The sequence below is a fragment of the Marmota monax genome, unplaced genomic scaffold, assembly GCF_021218885.2.
Source record: "Marmota monax isolate L192 unplaced genomic scaffold, Marmota_monax_Labrador192_F-V1.1 WCK01_AAM20220418_F8-fsc00024, whole genome shotgun sequence".
In the NCBI taxonomy this organism is placed as follows: Eukaryota; Metazoa; Chordata; class Mammalia; order Rodentia; family Sciuridae; genus Marmota; species Marmota monax.
The window spans coordinates 23,344,288-23,362,870 of record NW_026695224.1 but is presented as its reverse complement, the minus strand read 5'-3'; the positions used below and the strand labels follow the sequence as shown (position 1 = coordinate 23,362,870).

The following is an 18,583-nucleotide window of genomic DNA, read 5'->3' as shown; positions in this document are numbered from 1 at the left end:
GGCAGGAGAAAACCTCAAAATACTCTGGAGAGCCACACCTTTATGTGGGTCACCTATGATTCTTGATGATAAAGGATGGCTGAGGATAGACTCACGTGCTCCAAAATCAAAACCAGCGAGTGCTATGCAAAGCAAACAGCAGAATGAGGCTTCTGAGAATTTCAGGTGATAGAATAGTCTGGTAGAAACTGCCAAAAGTATGTCTAACACTATTAAAGACATAAAAGAAGGTACCAAAACCATGCAAAAATAATAATGGATTATGAAAAAAGATAATAAACTGAAGTGGTGAGAATAGTGCAGCCAGATCAAGAATGCATGTTACCAAATATATAGGACTCTTGGTACATATCAAGATTTAGGAAGCAATCATATTCTTTTCCCCTTTTCATTCCTTATGTTAAATATGTGATTTTTATAGGACAAACCTCTCAGCTGCTCTGTTAGTGACATCAAATATATAAGGACATAATGACTGCTCTAGAGACAGGAAACATTTTCCATATTTAAAACTGATGGTCAGCTCATAAGACATTCTCTCTGTTATGATTGTTGAAATGTCTCATAAAGGAAAATATCATCTCAGTGTGATTTCTTTGCTTCTTTGCACTCTTCAGCTCCATGTTCTCTTTCCAGCTGGGCACAAATTGAGGACACTGGCCTTTTCAATGGTGGACAAAGAGACATAATGGGAGCGAGGTGGCAAACATCAAAGGAAAGCTCAAAATAAGGAAGGCTCATTATTTTATCAGAAACTTTTTTTTCCCTTTCTACTGTTTAAAACATTATTCCTATGCTTCATAAAAGAAGTAGGAATAAGTGAGATACTGACATCAAGAGGTTACCTGATCAGCCTGAGCTGGTGTTCCGGATGAACCAAATCCCAGCCCTGGTTCAGGTTGAAGTGAGGTGTCTTTTTTTTTTTTTAATATTGGAGAGTCTTAGATGAAACTACAGGATTCCAAGGTTAGAAGAAATCAAGGTGACTTCACTCACATCTGTCTTGTGAGACACTGATTATCATTGCCATCGTCACTATCTTTTACTGAAGTTCAACTCTCTGCCAGATTGTGTGCTAGCTATTTCATTAACAGAAAACTTCTACAGAATGGGCATTAATATCCTCATTTATTGGATGAAAAATGACTCCAATGTTCCCAATTTATAAAAGAGCCAGGGGTAGGATAAACACCCCAGCTTTCTTTAGCAGATTTAAGCAGAGGCAAAGTATTCAGAGCCCTAAGCAGAAGAGGGGCTGACAGAGAACTTAAGTGTGTGGCTTCAAAGCAAGCTGAGTTCTGAGCAGCCAATAAGACACAACTGAGCTCAATTATATTCATTTCTCTCCCAATGGAGAATGCAGATCTATCCAAGTGGGAGAGAGATTTTAAATAGCAATGGTTTATAGAGTCTACTGTACCATGTAGAGCTGTTTGTGACGTCAGTTTTTTTCTTACCTAACACTAACATCCCATCCATCCACAAGAACAGCTGTTGATCCTTTCTGATGTATTAAGTCTGTTCCCACCACCACCCCAAATTCATCCTGGTCCATCATATCATGCCCCAGAAACTTCCTAATGGGCCTTCCTTCCTCCACTCTGGCACCTCAACATCAATCCTTCTCACAGTAGCCAAGGTGATCTTTTACAAATGAAACCAGATAATGTCACTTCCTTGCTTAAAACTCTCCAAGGGTTTCCCATTGCACTTTGACTAAAATCCCACTTCTTGGTCAAGGTCTGCCTGGCCCTACAGATTCTGGCCAGTACCCCTTGACTTTCTTTGCTGGAGTCTCTGGGCCACTTTTCTGATCTGGAAACACTCCAGGGTCCAGGTGTATTAGGTGCTCACAGCTCTCTCTTGCCTGGAGTGCTCTGTCCCCAAGTCTTCACTTGACTGCTCCTGCTGTCCTTTAGGCATTGGCTCAAATATCACCTTTTTAGAGCTTCCTGCCTCAGGCCAATCTCTGTCACCTACCCTTTTGTTATCTTGCTTTTAAACACCACATCATCATCACCAATCATAGTACCTGGGATGTGGACACTCAACAATATTTACAAAATGAATACATGGGGTTCATAACATCTTTGATACCTGTTACCTTCCAAGACAGAGGAAAAATGAGATGCCTAATGATTAGGATAACTTATTTTTAATAAGTAAGTCCTAGAAAGGAAGTCTTTAAGTCTGTTTTCTTAAGATAAACATTGCCAGGTGGCTCCTGGCAACCCCTGGCAATCCTTGGCTTGTAGTGGCATCACTCTGATTTCTGTCTCTGTGTCACAGGACCTCCCTCCTAGTCTGTGTATCCTCTTTTCTTCTATTAGGAGAAAAAGCCAGTTTTGAGGCTTGAGACCCAGCCAAATCCAACAAGCAACTCTTAACTAATTATATCTGTAGAGACCAAATAAGGCCACATTCTGAGATTCTGGGTGGGTATGAATTTTTGTTTGGAACACTATTCAACCCACTACACATGGGCAGTATCAACCGTAAATGCCTCTCCTTCCCGTTCTTTCTCAATTTCCCTATGCTCTTTGAGAGAGCAGGATCCTATTTATTTTCTCCTCACATTTTGTTCTCTTCCCTGTCTTTGACTCATGTCCACTGGTTCTTATGCCTGTCCTTCCCTCCACTAGGAATACTTCTGTAACTGTCTATCTGGAGGACTCACACACACCCACACATATTACCCATCTGCAATGTGGAGTACAACTGGGTTTTCATTAGAAAGTTTTCTAGGATATGGAGCTGAGGAGTTACAAAATTGGAGAATTAGATTCTGACTAGAAGTATAAAGGCAATAAGGCCAAGGAATAAATAGCCAGTGATTCCAGGCTATGGTAGAGGTAGACTGCAGGGACATTCATCAGTAGCTGTAACAAATCACAGGGTTCCTATTAATAGTTACATAAGTAGGAATGTTTCAATATAGGACTTGAGGTTTACAATTTTCATGATGTTCTTTCCCATACCAAAGGAAAGTATACTCAAAAGACTATGCCTTAGAATGTCTTGGTACTAATCCATTTTGAGCTCCATTCCAAAGGTTCCATTTCATATGCATATTCCTGAAGTATCCACAGCCATGGTCTTTATATAACAGCATCTCATGTTCATAGATACTGTGGTCTTTGAAGATCTTTTCTGTCATTTATTTAATTTTTATGATTGGGTTATAGAAGAGAGGAGAACTCACATGGATGAAGAATCATTTGTGTTTTCTTTGTTTGTAATTTTAATTTGCTCTCTGTCTCCCTGACTATAGTTATAAATGGTTCCTACTATTATGAAGAGTCCCTACTGCTGAAAAAAATTTTAATCTACTAGAGGAAATTTCTTCATCTCAGGACTCAATATCCTGTCTCGATTTCTTCTCCAGGAGAAAATTATAAAGATTCCATTACGATAAGATTGTACATAGTAGGAATTCAATCAATATTGATTTCTTTTGGAAATTCAAAGCAGTATTTTGATTCAAGTTGTACTAGAGGAATAAACACAAATAGTTATTTATTCAGGGGAAGGAAAGTGGTATTAGGACAACACCCAACAATGCACCACATGCACTAAAATAAATTGGATGAATTAAAAATTGTACCAATGAAGTAATAAAATTATTAGAAGAAATAATGAAAGAATTTTTAAGAATAATATTTAAGTGAGAGATGTCTTTCCTAAATATGACACAAAACCTGGAGGTCATAACACAAGGACTTGTAAATTCATTACAATAAAAATAAAACAAATTTCTATGGCAAAAATCATTATAAGCAAAGTAAAATGAGATGACAAATTGGGAAAATTTATAATTCATTTAACAGACAAAGGGATAAGTTGTATAGTATATAATAAGCTCCTATAAATCAATGTATAAAGGTTTACTAACTTAATAGAAAACAAGTAAACAGTTCATAGGAAAAGAAATAAAATGACTTTTAAACATATTAAAATATCACTCATAGTAAGAGAAATGCAGATTAAATCCACACTGAGATACCATTTTATATTTAAAATATTGATACAACTCCCAAAATACTGATAAAACAATGTATTTGTGAAGTTGTGGAAAAATGTATTCTTTCATACATTGCTGGTGGAAGTAAAAAAAAAAAAAACAAACAAACTGGCCTACACTCTATGGATGCAATTTTTCAAGACCCAATAAAATTGCAGGCAGATGCCCTTTGGCTTAACAAGTCCAGTCTGAGTTTATCATACAGATATACTTGCACACATGTGAAAAGGCACATGCAAATGTTTGCATTGCAGCTTTTAATCTACCTAAATATTCACCAGTAGGAGACTGGTTAAATACACAATGGTTTGCCTACATAACAGGAGACTATAAAGCTGTAGAAATACTGAGGACTCTCTTACATGGAAAATCTTTTTCTTTTTGTAGGAAAATGGAATAGATAACAGGAAAGCTCCAGAAAAATCATCATATCTGAGAATATGATATATTATAAAATGAAAAAAATAACAAAAAGGCTCACATGTATGGTATGCTATTTGTATGAAGAATGGGGAAGGGAGTGTATACCTATGTATGTATTTACTTGTATATGCATAAAATATCTCTAAAAGGATACATGAAAACTGACAATGGGGATTGCCATTGGAAAGGGAGCCAGGTAGGTAGGAAACACAGAGAGAATTTTCACCATGATTCTTTGTATTTTGCTTTTTGAATTCAAAGAATATAGTCTCAAATTAATTAATTAAAAAATAGCTCTCACACATAGACATACCCATAACCACATACACACAGACTTTTGCTATCAGATCTCAGACGTGGAAATATAAATAAATCCCTGGCATGCAGGAATCTTGGCAACATTATCAGGCTAGTGGGCTCCAGCAGTTAATGACACACAGGCTATAATTAGGAAAGAGAAACTCACCAAACATACTTGTCTTCTGAATTCCTGGCATGTACCAGGTACACTTGTTGAATGCAAAAATTAAAAATGAAGGGTATGATCCAGGATCAACAGCAAATGGCCTTTGTAGAGAACCCCAAACTATTGATAAAATACAAATTATTATAGCTGTTCTATCCAATAATTGACTTCTACTACCAGAATGTGAACTACTATTTCATTAACAAAGAGAAATGTAGGCTAGAAATGTAGGCTCTTTCCAGTTATATTTATCCTTGAAATTTTCAAATTACAACATTCTTTGCCAGAATGAATGACTATTCTCTTCCCTACTATAGGGTTATGTCTACGTTTCCAGCTTCTCAGGTCTGGGACCCAGAGAGTTCCCTGGCATCTCCCTGACCCTTTTTCTCTTTTCCTTTAAATACATAAATGTCTTATATTATTTAAAAAAAAAAAACTTTTCTCAAGTGTCCATGTAGCTATCCTTCTATACCTCTCTTCCCTTTCTCTGCCAAATTTCTCAAAATACAATTTATACCTGCTTCTTTCATGATTTGAAGTAACTGACACTTCTGTCTCTCCCTCTCTTAGTGAAGTGACATAAACTTCATAAAATCAACCATTCTTAAAGCAGACAATTTAGTGGTATTCAGTGCCACCAATGTTGTTCTACCATCACCTCTAACTAGTTCCAAAACATTTCCATCAGTCCCTAAAGGAGACATTTTAACCAGTAAGGAATCACTCCTCATTCCCTCCACCCCTTGGTCCCTGGTAACTAATAATCTGCTTTCCATTTCTATGGATTTTCCCTTTATGTATATTTCATATAAATGGAATCATACATGTGACCTCCAGAGTCTGGATCCTTTAACATTTTAAAGGTCCATCCATGTTGGAGTATGTGTCAGAACTTCATTATTTTTCATAGCTGAATTGTGTGGCTATACCACATTCTGTTCATTCATTCATGAATTGGTGGACATTTAGACTATCTCCACCTTTTGGCTACTGTGAATAGTGCTGTTATAAACATTCATGTATACATATTTGTTTTGAACACCTGTTTTCAGTAGGTACCCAGGGGTGGAATTGCTGGGTTGTTACTTGTACGTTTTACTTTCTGTGTTTCTTTTTCAAGCAGTTTGCTTAAGCTAAGGTGCAGATATTCATGACAGCCTCATTCTTTCAACCAACACTTACTGAATGCTTATGAAGGGACAGGCCCTCTGCTCAGACATGGGGGATTCAAAGGTGAGTGAAACCGTCTCTCCTTCGAAGGTCCTCGCGGTCTGACAAAAAGAGGTAGATGGGGAAATAAGCAGAACAAACTGGATCACATCTTTCCAATAAAAAATACACTCTGGAAGCTCACCATTGAAATTAAAAGAAAACTCAGATTCCTTACTGGAGTCTTGAAGACTCTGCCTATACATGGGACCTCCCAGAATTCTCATGTGGGATGAACCCTGCTTCTTCACTCTTCCCCTAGCACCTAAAGAGCAGGCTCTTAACAAAGAGTGGGGAGACAGAAGAAAAGACTTGTGTGAGTGTTTCACTGTTCTCCCTCTTGTCTTGGCCTCTATGCTCCAGCCTTTGTGCACTGAATGTGCCAACTCATTCCCTTCTCAGGGACTTTGCCCTTGGTGGTCCTTCTACTTGGATCTTCACATGGTTCCTTCTAATCATTCAGGTCCACTTGACTACACTTGCTTACAGAGACCCACTCAAGTCCACACATTTTCACTTTCTCCCACCTTATTTTCTTGATGGAGTTTACCCATTTCTGAAATGGTCTTGTTTACATATTTAGCTCCTACTTCGATCATGTGGTTGCTATATCCTGTATTTGGTACACACTAGGTGATTGATAGACATTTGTTCACCTATAAGTAATTGGACTTCAGTTGTGTCAGATGCTTAAATTATAGTTTATACAAGGCTGAGTATTGGCTCCAAGAAGGGAATGATCTAATACTAAGGACATATTTGAGGGTCTGGCTTCCAGTTTTCTACCTTTGTGCCCATGTTCACAGCTTCTACAATCAACTTTGTGCCTCAGACAGACCTCTGTCTCATGCATACTCCTGGATATCTGGCTACTTAGTAGACATTTCCAACCCCACCTGAGCTTCTTCCTGAATTTTTTTTTCCTACAAACTTAGGATCTCAAGGCCTGTTTAGACTACTATGTCCTCTCAGCTGTGATGAGAACATGTTTCTGATCAAAACATGTTTCTTCAATGCTTCTAATCTTATCTTCTATTTCCCAAGAGAACTAGTTGATTTAGTCACATCCCAAACATGCCAGAATTGTTAGCATGTGTGATTACCAACAACTATGGTCTTTCCCTCAGCATTATTATCCAATTTTTTCTGACACCCATATGAAATCTTTACTGTCCATTCAAATCTGTATTTATCTGGCCCTCCTCTGATCTTCTAAAGACCATAATATCTGGGCCTCTCATTTGATATTTAATAAATATTATCTTGTTTAAATAAAAATATTTCACTGATTTACTCCAAAGAACAGAAAATTCTCAAGGTACTGGCTGTTTAAATTCTCTTTGATAACATCCAACACCTCGCACACAGAGCAACATGTGCATAGCATACACATAAGAAATATCTTAATGAATAAATATGGATGTTGAGAAGCAAAGAGAAAATTTCTCATGGGTCATCTAAGGATTTCCAGTGAGGGTAAAAGTTGAGATGACTTGCACCTCTGCTTCCTATAAATCTTTCTTGCAGTAGTTCTTACTCCTGAGAATCATACGGAAGACTCCCAATGCTGGAGCCCTCATTCTAGAAATTCTGATTTAGTAGGTGTAGTTTGGAATACCAGTGATTTTGAAAACCCTCCTATGTTATTCTGATGTATAGAACCACTGGGCAAGACTTTCAGAATCTATCATGGTTTGTAAATTTCCAATTTTGTGTTTCCATGGATATTTTTATTTTTCTCTTGAGTTTGTGGGTGTTATATATGACAAATCAGTCACTCAATGGCTGTCACAGTCTGGCAGGGATCCCCTGAAATGGAAAATTTCAGTTTAGAATAATCTCAAAACAAAATATTTGGGGTCTGAATAGTTGTATCATTCTAAAATTCATATGTTGAAACTTAATTACCAATGTGATGGTGCCTTTGGGAAGGAATTAGGTCATGAGTTCATTGGGATTAGTGACCTAATAAAACAAGTCCCAAATTGCTGCCCTGCCCCTTCCATCATGGGAGGACACACTGAGAATGTTTGATCGATGGATCAGGAAACAAGCCCTCACCAGACACTGAATCTGCAGGTGTCTTGGTCTTGGAACTAGCATCTGGAACTGTATAATAAATAACTATAATATATAAATTTCTGTGGCTTATAAGCTACCCAGTATATGATATTCTGTTATGACAGCCAAGATTGACTAAGATACAGAATAAGATCTGTTGATAATATTGAAACTAGAGAGGAATGGTGGCAGACACTATCCATTGGCCACCCAGCAGCCATTATAGCTCTTTCACCTTGCTAAAAAGCCCCAATGCTGCCCAAATGGCAATGTTCCCAGCCTCCAGGGATGGGTCATAATTGGCATAAGCCTGTTTGGCAATCCCATTTCCTTTTATCTGATACTCAACTTAAAGTGAAGGTGGTCATGTGACAGAATCCCTGCCAATGATGTTTAAGGAAAGGACTACTGGGAAAGAATGCTTTCTAAAAGGAGTGTTGGCTTGTGTGTATCTGACTTCCCTTCCTGAATAGATACTTTGTCAGCCATTACCAGAAATAAAAAGCACTAGGACCATCTTCCAACATACAGAAGATGGAACACAGAAGGATGAAAGGTTTTGAGTTCGCAATAATATTGTTGACTCTCTGGAACTATCAACCTTCCAACATCTTCTTACTATGTGAGACTAAATGTCTTTAATTACATACTCAACAAACAGAGGTTCAATTTCCTGTTACTTTCACCGAAAGCATTCCCAACAGTCTTAGCCCACATTGCCATAATAACATGCATAGATTGGTGGCTTAAGCAATAGTGATTCATTTTCTCACCCTTCTGGAGACTGGAAGTCCAGGAGCTTCTGGCTTGTGGCAATTGCCTTTTCCACTGTGTCCTCACAGGGCTTTCCTCAGTGTGTGCATCTGCAGCAGGAGAAAGCAAGCTCTTTGGTGGCTCTTCTTACAAGGGTGCTAATCCCATCACAAAGACCATGACCTCATCTAGCCCTTCTCACTTGCTAAATGCCATCACACTGAAGGTTAGCACTTACATATAAGAGTTTTGGAGGGACACAAATATTCAGCCCAAGATGCCATCTGATACAAAATTGCTCTACTTACAGACAGGAATATACTCTGAGTATCTCCAAAGTAGAAGAGATACTTCGTTTGTTTTTAATTGTATTCTTCAAGGGTTAGTGAAAATCACAGAAATACCACTGAGACTTTAGAACACACAAAAATTGGCAAAAATTCCCCTAAAAGCCAATTATAATAATAATGACAAAAGTAGGCATTATCTGTCTATTCATTCACTAATTCTCCATGAAGATCTACTGTGTACTCTGCACATTCTGGGGATTCCAAAGTGAAAGATGCAGGCTTTTAGACCTCTGCAATCTATTAGGAAAAATAAGATATAAAGGGCAGATGAATAAAGAATCAAACATTGACCTTATGGAGACAGTGCTAAGGAAGTTCAGCCTTAGGAGCGAGAACTTCATGAAAGAGATGAGATTTGGCATGTCCCTTCTGTCGGCAGGCTGATCTCTGTAAGAAACCAGACACGAACTGTTGAAGGGAGCCATATTCATACATTATCTCATGTGTTTTGGGCTGCCTGCTTTCAGAACTGATTCTCCTGCTGAAGTGGATAGCTGATGCAGTTAGTCATGAATCTGGGGAAAAGTTTTATGTCTGATCTTGCGGATGAAGAGGAACTCAACATTGCTTGGGAGAAATGTTTCACTTTTATCCAGGGTGCTAACTTTTTTGGGCCAATGTAATATCATTTAGGAACTTTGGCAAGAAAATTAATGAGAAGCTTGTATTAATGCATGTATAAAACAGTATAAAACATAAAGGATTCATCATTAGTACACTTAAATATCAGGGATATTGGAGATATCCAGATTACTGGAGGAAATGCTGTGATTATGAAGGCCAATATATTCTTTGATTCTTTAAAGAGAGGTAAAAGAAATTTATGTCAGCCTGGTTTGTATAATCTCTTCCAAATTTCAATTCATTTCTACTGTATACACCAATACCCCTTCAACTGGCTTGCCCTTATCATTTGCAGAACATGGAGTAAGAACTCAAATGGAGATCTATATACATTTTGTCTAAATATTTAAAATTTTTAAAAATTAATTGATAGCATAAAACATGTTCTAGCTTCCTACTGTGAAAAATATATACCTTCATAACATATATCCCTGGGAGGCCACATTTCCAGTTAGCAACCTTTGGACTTTAGACCCAGCCTGTGTGGGGAATTTGTTCACAGGTCCCAGACCACAGTCCATTCCTCTTCCTTTTCCACCTCTGGCTTTGTCTCATGCTATGGATGATTTCATGTACATGTGGGGGATACCATGTGCATATCCAAACCTTATTCTCCCCCTTTGTAAATAGTCATCCCTTGGCTACCATTTAGGCCTAGTGGCAGACCAAAAGAATGGATCCAAGAAGAAACCTGTACAGGTCTTGGAAGCCTTCTTGAAACTCTGGAATCCTGGAGAGTGGAATGTGGTCTAGAGATGGGGAACACTGGTAAGTGGTTAGTGGGTATTCTGTCCTTTGATTGCGCGGACTCCTCATGAAATGGGAAAGGATGGGATGTAGCCAAAGTGAGGTTAGAGCAGAATTCTCTAATATGGGGCCCAGAACTGGGGCCCCTGTTGCTGTACTTCAGGACTCCCTGCTCTGCTGCTTATCAGAGGCAAGTTCCATACACATACACACACACATACATACACACATATATGTGTATATATGTCTTATGTATATCTTATATATATTTATACATATGTCTTATATATATTTATATATATCATATATATATATATATATATATATATATATCAGGATAATAAAGCTGCTTCTACTGCTAATATATCTAGTTGTGGAAAAGTCTAAAAAATTTAATAATGTACATAAAGGGCTCTGTACGGGTGCTTTATACTAGTCATGTATTATTATTAAGCCATATTTTTGTTTTGTTTTCCATTTCTCCATGTACTAAATCAAAGGGCAAAGCAGCTTCCTGCTGCACACACCCTCTTATGTTTTATATATATATATATATATATATATATATATATAATATATATAATCAAAAAAGCAAAGATAGAGAGCTGATGACAAAAGGGGCAAAAGTTATTACACACCTTTCATATTTTATTCTTAAACCTGATGATTCCTTCAGGTCCAGGCTGCTTTCTTCAAGACTCCGAGTTTGTGGACATATGCTAATCGGTATGAATGATCTAGGCCCCCACCTTGATGCTGTGTAGGGGACATTAGTCTTCAACTGCAAGGCACGGTGATTCCTGCATTAAACAGGGAGCTACTGAGATCTCATCGGTTCAGCCAGCAGAGAATATGCAGTGCACCTTTGTGGCAGAGGCAGGCAGCTGAACGAGCGGGGTGTGCCAGGGAATGAATTACACCGTGAGCCTCTGCATCCATAAAAATGAGGCTGCTCCAGGGTCAGGCGGGTGGGTGATGTGTCACCGAGGCAGGTTAAACTGACTCGACCCTCTGGCTCGCTGATTTGAAGCTGACAAAAGGGGCTGTGCTGTGGCTCTGGGCTCAGAATATCTTACTATTGTCTCTGGCCATTTTGAACAGGAGAGCCTCTGGATTTTTCTTTCTTAGGATTGTATTTTTTCTTTCTTCCCCTTTAATAGAATCTATTTCATTCTTATTTGCTCAGAAATCCAAATTGGTTTTATTCTTGGGGTAGGGATTTGGGTATGTTTTGGGGAAAATCCCCATATCTTTATCCCCCTTTAGCATCTTGCTAAATAGAACAAATTGTCCTATTTCTGTTTTTTGCTTTTCAAAAGCAATTACTTCCCTGTCATTTCTAGACATTCAGGCAGAAGAGTCTGCCTTGATTACCCATCCTTCCACTTCCCTCCTCCTTTCAAGTCCTCCAGCTTCTGCACTGCTGGGGAAGGATTCAATTAAATGAGGTGTCAATGGAGCTACAATGGTTTCAGGTCAGAGACGTCAGTAAAAAGCTGCAGAGCTGCGGCTGCCCCGTGTATGTAAATGTATATATTTATACCGGGGATGTCAACTTGCAGGACTCTCCTCCTCTGCTCTTCCCTGATCAAAGATGATTGCTGAGGCAATTACTGCAAAAGGAAAGAAAATCAGGGCTGCTTCCTCATGCTTGTGCTGTTGGAATTTAATTGCTTGGAATAATGGAGCAGGAGTCTCTTTCCTTTGCACAAGGCACACACGAACTTTCACAAATGGCGGTGCTAGGGCACAAGCACACATGATGGCCACCACGTAGAAAAATATTCACGTGTCCCTTAGTCCTTATGCACGTACATGGAACTGCCGGCGACACAAGGAAAAACACTGCACTCTCCGGTTAATCTAGTAAAAGCAGCGCACAGTATCTGACCCACATATTTTTTTTAAATATTTTTTTTTTAGTTGTAAATGAACACAATATCTTTATTTTATTTTTTTATGTGGTGCTGAAGATTGAACCCAGTGCCTCACGCATGCCAGGCAAACGCTCAACCCCTGAGCTACAACCTCAGCCCCTCTGACCCACATATTAAAAGCCATCTTTTGTCTTCCTTTATAAAAGAATTAAAAAATTTTATTCTCGTATTAAGAGAGATAGCTGAAGTAAGGGGAAAAGAGGAAAGGAAAGACTCTAATCAAGACAGACTCTTCTGCCTGAATGTCTAGAAATGACAGGGAAGTAATTGCTTTTGAAAAGCAAAAAACGGAAATAGGGTAACAGGGAGAAGTCACAGCCACAAAATATATAAATTCCTTAAATTGCATTTGTTGTTTGTTTAGTTCTTCTGTACACACAGTCCCAGAAGTCCTAGGTCTCTGCACAGACACTTCACATGTTAAAAGCTCTCTCAGACTCTTTTTGCTTTGTGTAGGAGGTTACAACAACAAGTGGAATAGTCCCCACTCCTCAGTGTGGTCCAGGCTATTCTGTTTCTGATCTCATGTGACATGGGCCACAAAGACGGATTCTAACTTGCATCAACAAATATAAGGAGTGACAAGAAGATGCAGAAAATTTCACCTCTCTCCATAATTAGTTCTGCTGTGTCCAAGCACCGGCACTGCACCTGGCTTCAGATGGGATGAGACCTTGGTGGTGTCCAGAGTACCCACATGGCATACTTACATTTTCATTTTAGCCTGTTGAGGATGCTCAGATTTGAAATATTATTATTTGGCTTAATTCGGTCCTCCACCACTGAGCTACAACCCCAGCCCCTTGTTCTGGTTCTTGACCAACTCTGCTTGGATTCTGTTGTTTCTTCCCTTTATTAAAAAAAAACAAAACATATTTTTAATAGTAGTTGGTATAGTATCTTTATTTATTTATTTTTATGTGGTGCTGAGGATGGAACCCAGTACCTCGCATGTGCAAGCTCTACCACTGAGCTACAGCTGCAGCCCCTTGTGTTCTGTTATTTCTGACCCTTCCTCTAATGCCTTCAGTGCCACTTTACAGGATGTCTAATGTCAGTGGCAGCCTCTCCCTGTAATGGTACCAGTGCACTGTGACTCTGCCCAGCTCTGAACGTTCAATCGAATGGGAGAGGCAGAAAAATAAACAGATAATTACAATACAGGGTAAAGGTATAACCTGGGATCACTCTGAAGGAGGTGGTTTCTGGGTCAGAAGTAGCCAGCAGGGTATCAGGTACAACCCCTGCAAAGTGAAAGTCACTTTGCCTTTGAGATTTCTTTTTCAAGTGATTTGTTCTCTTTGACCCTCATTCAAAGGGAAGTTCAACCTCTTCCTCAGATTTTTGCAAATTCCTGGGTGGGAGTGGTTGGAAATCCTGCTCTTACTGTGCATTTTATGCCTCTGGAATTAACCCTTCCCCTGGTCTGTACCAATCCACGGGAGGTCCTCAGTACTACAAAAGGTGCTGGAGGGAACCAGTCACACAGGGTACTTGTGTGAACACCCTAAATGTTGGGGGCACAGGGACTTGACCATACCATGTTGTTCTCCCTTTTTTGGTTTTCTCTTGTTCTCTCTCTCCCTCTCTTTTCTATAATCACTCCCCTCAGGTCCTTCCCCTAGCCACTCAGCTGTGCTGAGCATGGAGCCACTGGAGTTCCTGCCTCCTCTACTGCTGACCCTTGGCCACACTGCCTGCCGTCTTTGAGAGACACTTCTGTGCATGAGTGCTTACACACTGTGGAGGACTTGGTCTTTGTATTTTCTTTCTTTTTTTTTTTTTTTTTTTTTTGGTACTGAGGATTGAACTCAGAGGCACTCCACCATTGAACCACATCCCCAGCCCTATTTGGTATTTTATTTAGAGACAGGGTCTCACTGAGTTGCTTAGCACCTTGCTTTTGCTGAGGTTGGCTTTGAACTCAAGATCCTCCTGCCTCAGCCTCCTAAGCTGCTGGGATTATAAGTGTGCACCACCCCGCCTGTTGGATTTTGTATTTTCTACTTATCTCTGTAGTGAATGAGTTATGGAATCCCTCCTCCTCATCCCCCCAACAAGGTAGATCCTTTATACAAAGAGTTATTATATTAAGCACCAAATGTATGGGTGTTTTTTGTTTTGGATTTTTTTTGGGGTACTGAGGATTGAACCCAAGTGTGCTTTACCACCGAGCTGCATCCCCAGTCCTTTTTATTTCATTTTTATAGTGCTAGGATTTGAACCCAGGGCCTTGTGCATGCTAGGCAAGTACTCAGCCACTGAGCTGCATCCCCAGCCCTGTGGCTCTGTTTTATAGGCACTGGGGACCAGGCATGAAACAGAGCTCTTGTTACCACAGGGTCAGTTTTAGTTCCTAATGCCCTTTATGCCCTGTTTTTTCTTTTCTTTTCTATTAAGTGGAAGGCATTCAGTCGATGCTTGCTGAATGAGCACTCTGCCTCCACTATTCCTACGGCCTGCTCTCTCCTCACACTATGTCACCAACCCTAATCTCCAGCTTGTGGTGTCCCCATCGCCCCGGCCCAGGCCTGCCGCTAGGACTTCGCTGGGGGTATTTTCAAAGGTACATTTATTGTTTTTTTTTTTTTTTGTGACCTTTGCAAAGAGCTTTCTATTTATTCTGTCCTTTAATCCTTACAAAAAGTCAATGAGGTAAATAATATTATTTTCACTTTATGGGTGAATAAACAGGAACAATGCTGTTATATTTTCTTGCCCAATAACTAGGTCTGCTTAATAGGTTTTTATCTAATTTACTATTTGGATTCCAGGTATTTTTCTGAATGTGAGACGGTAGTCTTGGGATGGACACCGCTCATTATTTTAGTTAGGATGGCCAGGGGAGATGTCATTGAGAAAATGATGAAATAGGAGGCAGCTGTGTAGACAGTGCGGGGTGGAGTGTCCCAGGCACAGGGGAAGGTTCTGTTCTACAAACAGGAGGTCAAATGACCGGAAGGAGAAATCCATACAGAGAGTCGACGATGAACTTACTGGGCATCAAAAATTCTAAATATTTTAGAATTAGGAGGGAAAACAGTTTGAAAGAACAACCAGGATTTAAAAAATCCAAGGTGATATTTAAAAAACATCCCAGAAGATATTGCAAAGAAGCATCAGGACAGAGATCTCCCCTCGTACTCCTTTAAAGCCTCATCTACTTCAAGTGCCTCTCCCTCCGTCTCCTTTTTCTACCAGGGCGAGAAGAGGAAGCACAGCAGAGTATGGATAACTAGGAGGCACTTCATATTAAACAAAATAACAGGTTTCAATCAAAATAGAATACTTAAAATAACAGTACCAAAAGCTGAATAAAATAATAAAGTACAGAATCAGAATGTTCAAAGAAAAAGAAATATATGTTTTCTTAAATATTTGAAAAGATGCTCGACCTCACTAACAATAAAAGAAGTGCTGATTAAAGCTATGTTGGGAACCACCTTTATGCCTACCAGATTGGCAAACAGTCAAAAACTTTGACAATGAATACTGTTAGCAAGGTTGTGGGGGAAATAAGCACTGTGATGGTTAATTTTATCTGCCCACCCAAAGTGGCTATGGTGTCTGGTCATTAGGTATATCATGAGTCTAGATGTTGCTGTAAAGGTATTTTTTTGGTTGTGACTAAAATTTAATCAGACTTAGGTTACTGTGATTTCCTTCCATGATGTGGGTGGGCCTCACCTAATCAGGGAAAACCTAAAGAGAAAGACTGAGGTCCTCCAAAGAAGGAATTCTGCCTCCACACTCAAGACTGCAATGTCACTGTTGCTGAAGTTCCCAGCCTGCCCTGTGGATTTTGGACTTGTCAGCCCTCACAATCATGTGAGCCAATTCCTTAAAATAAATCCCTCTCTTCTACTGTGTGTGTGTGTGTGTAGTTAAACACACACACACACACACACACATATAAACTATTGCTTCTGTTTCTCTGGAGAACCATAACTAATATTTAATATAGGCATTCTCCTAGATTTTTGGTAGAAATGCAAAATGGTATAACTCTCATGGTGAGGAATTTGAAAATATCTATTAAATGACAGGTTCATTTTCCCCAGGATAGAAATGAGGTGTCTCAATATTATGCCTCTTTCTTTTCAGTGTTAGAAATCAAACCCAGGACCTTTCTCATGCTAGGCAAATGCTCTACTGCTGAGCTACATCCCCAGTACAGCAACATATGTCTTTTAATTATTTTATTTTTTTGTGCCTTGTAAATGTACTGACTCCCTCTTAATAATTAAAATTCAGATTAATTAATGTATTTAAAAGCTACCCATTAAAAACAAATATACAACCTGAAGCTCTAAGCATGAGATGTCAACTGGCACAAGATGAAGAACTGCCACTTGACATCCCTGTGGAAGCCTCTCAACTCTGGTATCCTGGTGAATCACCATTGTTACTAGCAGACTAGAAGCAAGGGTGCCCAGGAAAAGAAGTGAATGCCCCAGTGAGAACTAGGTGTGCACTGTTTGGTTAGGTAGGATAGACACAGCCGACCTAGGCAATGACATTCACTCTCTCAGTTTTCTTCCATATCTTCACCTCAGAGACTGACCAGAGTGTTCTATTCTGGATTTCACCACCGCAAACAGGTCAATATCTATATGACCTGTACCAGCCGTACCTCCATGTTTTTATATAAATGAACACTCTCTTTCTCAGCTTTAGTTTTCCTCTTACTTCTGACACTTTCAGGTTCCTTGCTACCTCCTCTTCCCATATGGTCATTAAACACCCTCCAAGGTTCAGCCTCAGGTCTTCTCTTCTTAGGCCAGGCTTTCTCTAACATGCTCATCCATGTTCATGGCTTCAGTGACCACCTTTATCAAGTGAGTGTCAAGCTCTTTTCTCTCTCCCAAACCTCTTCTCCCAGCTCGATTGCACGCATTCAGGTAACTAATGAGCGTAAGGTCCTTGCTTAGCATCTGGATGGCCATCTTAAGTGACAGCTGCCATTTTAAGAAAAATTTTGCTTTCCCACCAAGGGTGTTTCTGAGAAAGGCTCACCACTCCCTCATACCAACCCAACCCTTCACTGCCTGCATTGGGACCTGCCCAACTCTAAACCCTGAGCCTGCCCCATAAAAGTCCTGAACCCCAAGCCTGTTTTGCGCCTCTCTGTCTATGGAGAGATGTGCCTTTATTTGTCAGCTCTGACAATTAAACTCTCCTGTGTATTTCTGCTGGTCTCTGTCTTTCATTTCTCGCTCACCCATCTCCTGGTTCCTCGATTTCCTTTCAATGGGCAGCTCTACTGAGATGCCACAAAGGTACCTTAAGCTCACCAGGTATAAAACAAAACTCACAGCCTTCACTACCTCCTGTCCCTGCCACCTGATCCTTCCCACACATTCCTTGTCTCAGTGAAGGCAGAACTCCGAGGCACTTAGCTTCTCTCTCCCTCACTTTCCATCTCCCCAACTGTCCAATGTATCACAAGCCACGATTATTTTACTTCCTAAACAAACAGATCTAGAGTATTTCTACTTTTCTCTTCCACTGCTACCATCCTAGTCCTAAGTACCATCCTCCTGAAACAGCTCTCAAACTTTGACTCTTGGCCTCACTCCATCTGTTCTCCATTCTTGAGCCAGAATGGTAATTTTTTCATATACAAACCTTAGCATGTCACCTTCTTCTTAAAACAGTGAATTTTCTTCAGTGCCTTTAAGACTTTGCTTTCTTCGATTCTCTTTATTTCACAACTATTAAGGGTCCTATAGGAAGCACTGCCCACATCTCTCTTCCTTCCTTTCTCAATTTCATAATATCTCCCCCCACCATCCCTCTACCTGGTTAACTTCCGGTCTTCCTCAAAATGGCTTTCCCTGATGCTTCTGATCAGGTCAGTTCTTCAAAGCACCAGTTCAATGACATCATCATTTTCTTCTCTTTCTTCTCCCCTTCCTCCTCCTTCTTCTCATTCATTCATTCATTCATTTATTCATTCAGAAAGATTTGAGGACCTACCGTGCCCCAG

The 18,583-nt window shown here is 39.7% G+C and overlaps 1 long non-coding RNA gene across 1 annotated transcript in view; it reads right to left on the bottom strand.

Moving 5' to 3' along the window:
• The window catches only part of LOC131423829 (uncharacterized), a 42,251-nt gene extending 33,203 nt beyond the window's left edge, over window positions 1–9,048 (bottom strand). The window contains exons 1-2 of the long non-coding RNA XR_009225902.1: window positions 8,957–9,048; window positions 6,096–6,184 (exon numbers count right to left, since the gene is read on the bottom strand). This is a non-coding gene — a long non-coding RNA (uncharacterized LOC131423829). The remainder of the gene's footprint in view (window positions 1–6,095; window positions 6,185–8,956) is intronic.
• Window positions 9,049–18,583: the final 9,535 nt, after the last annotated feature.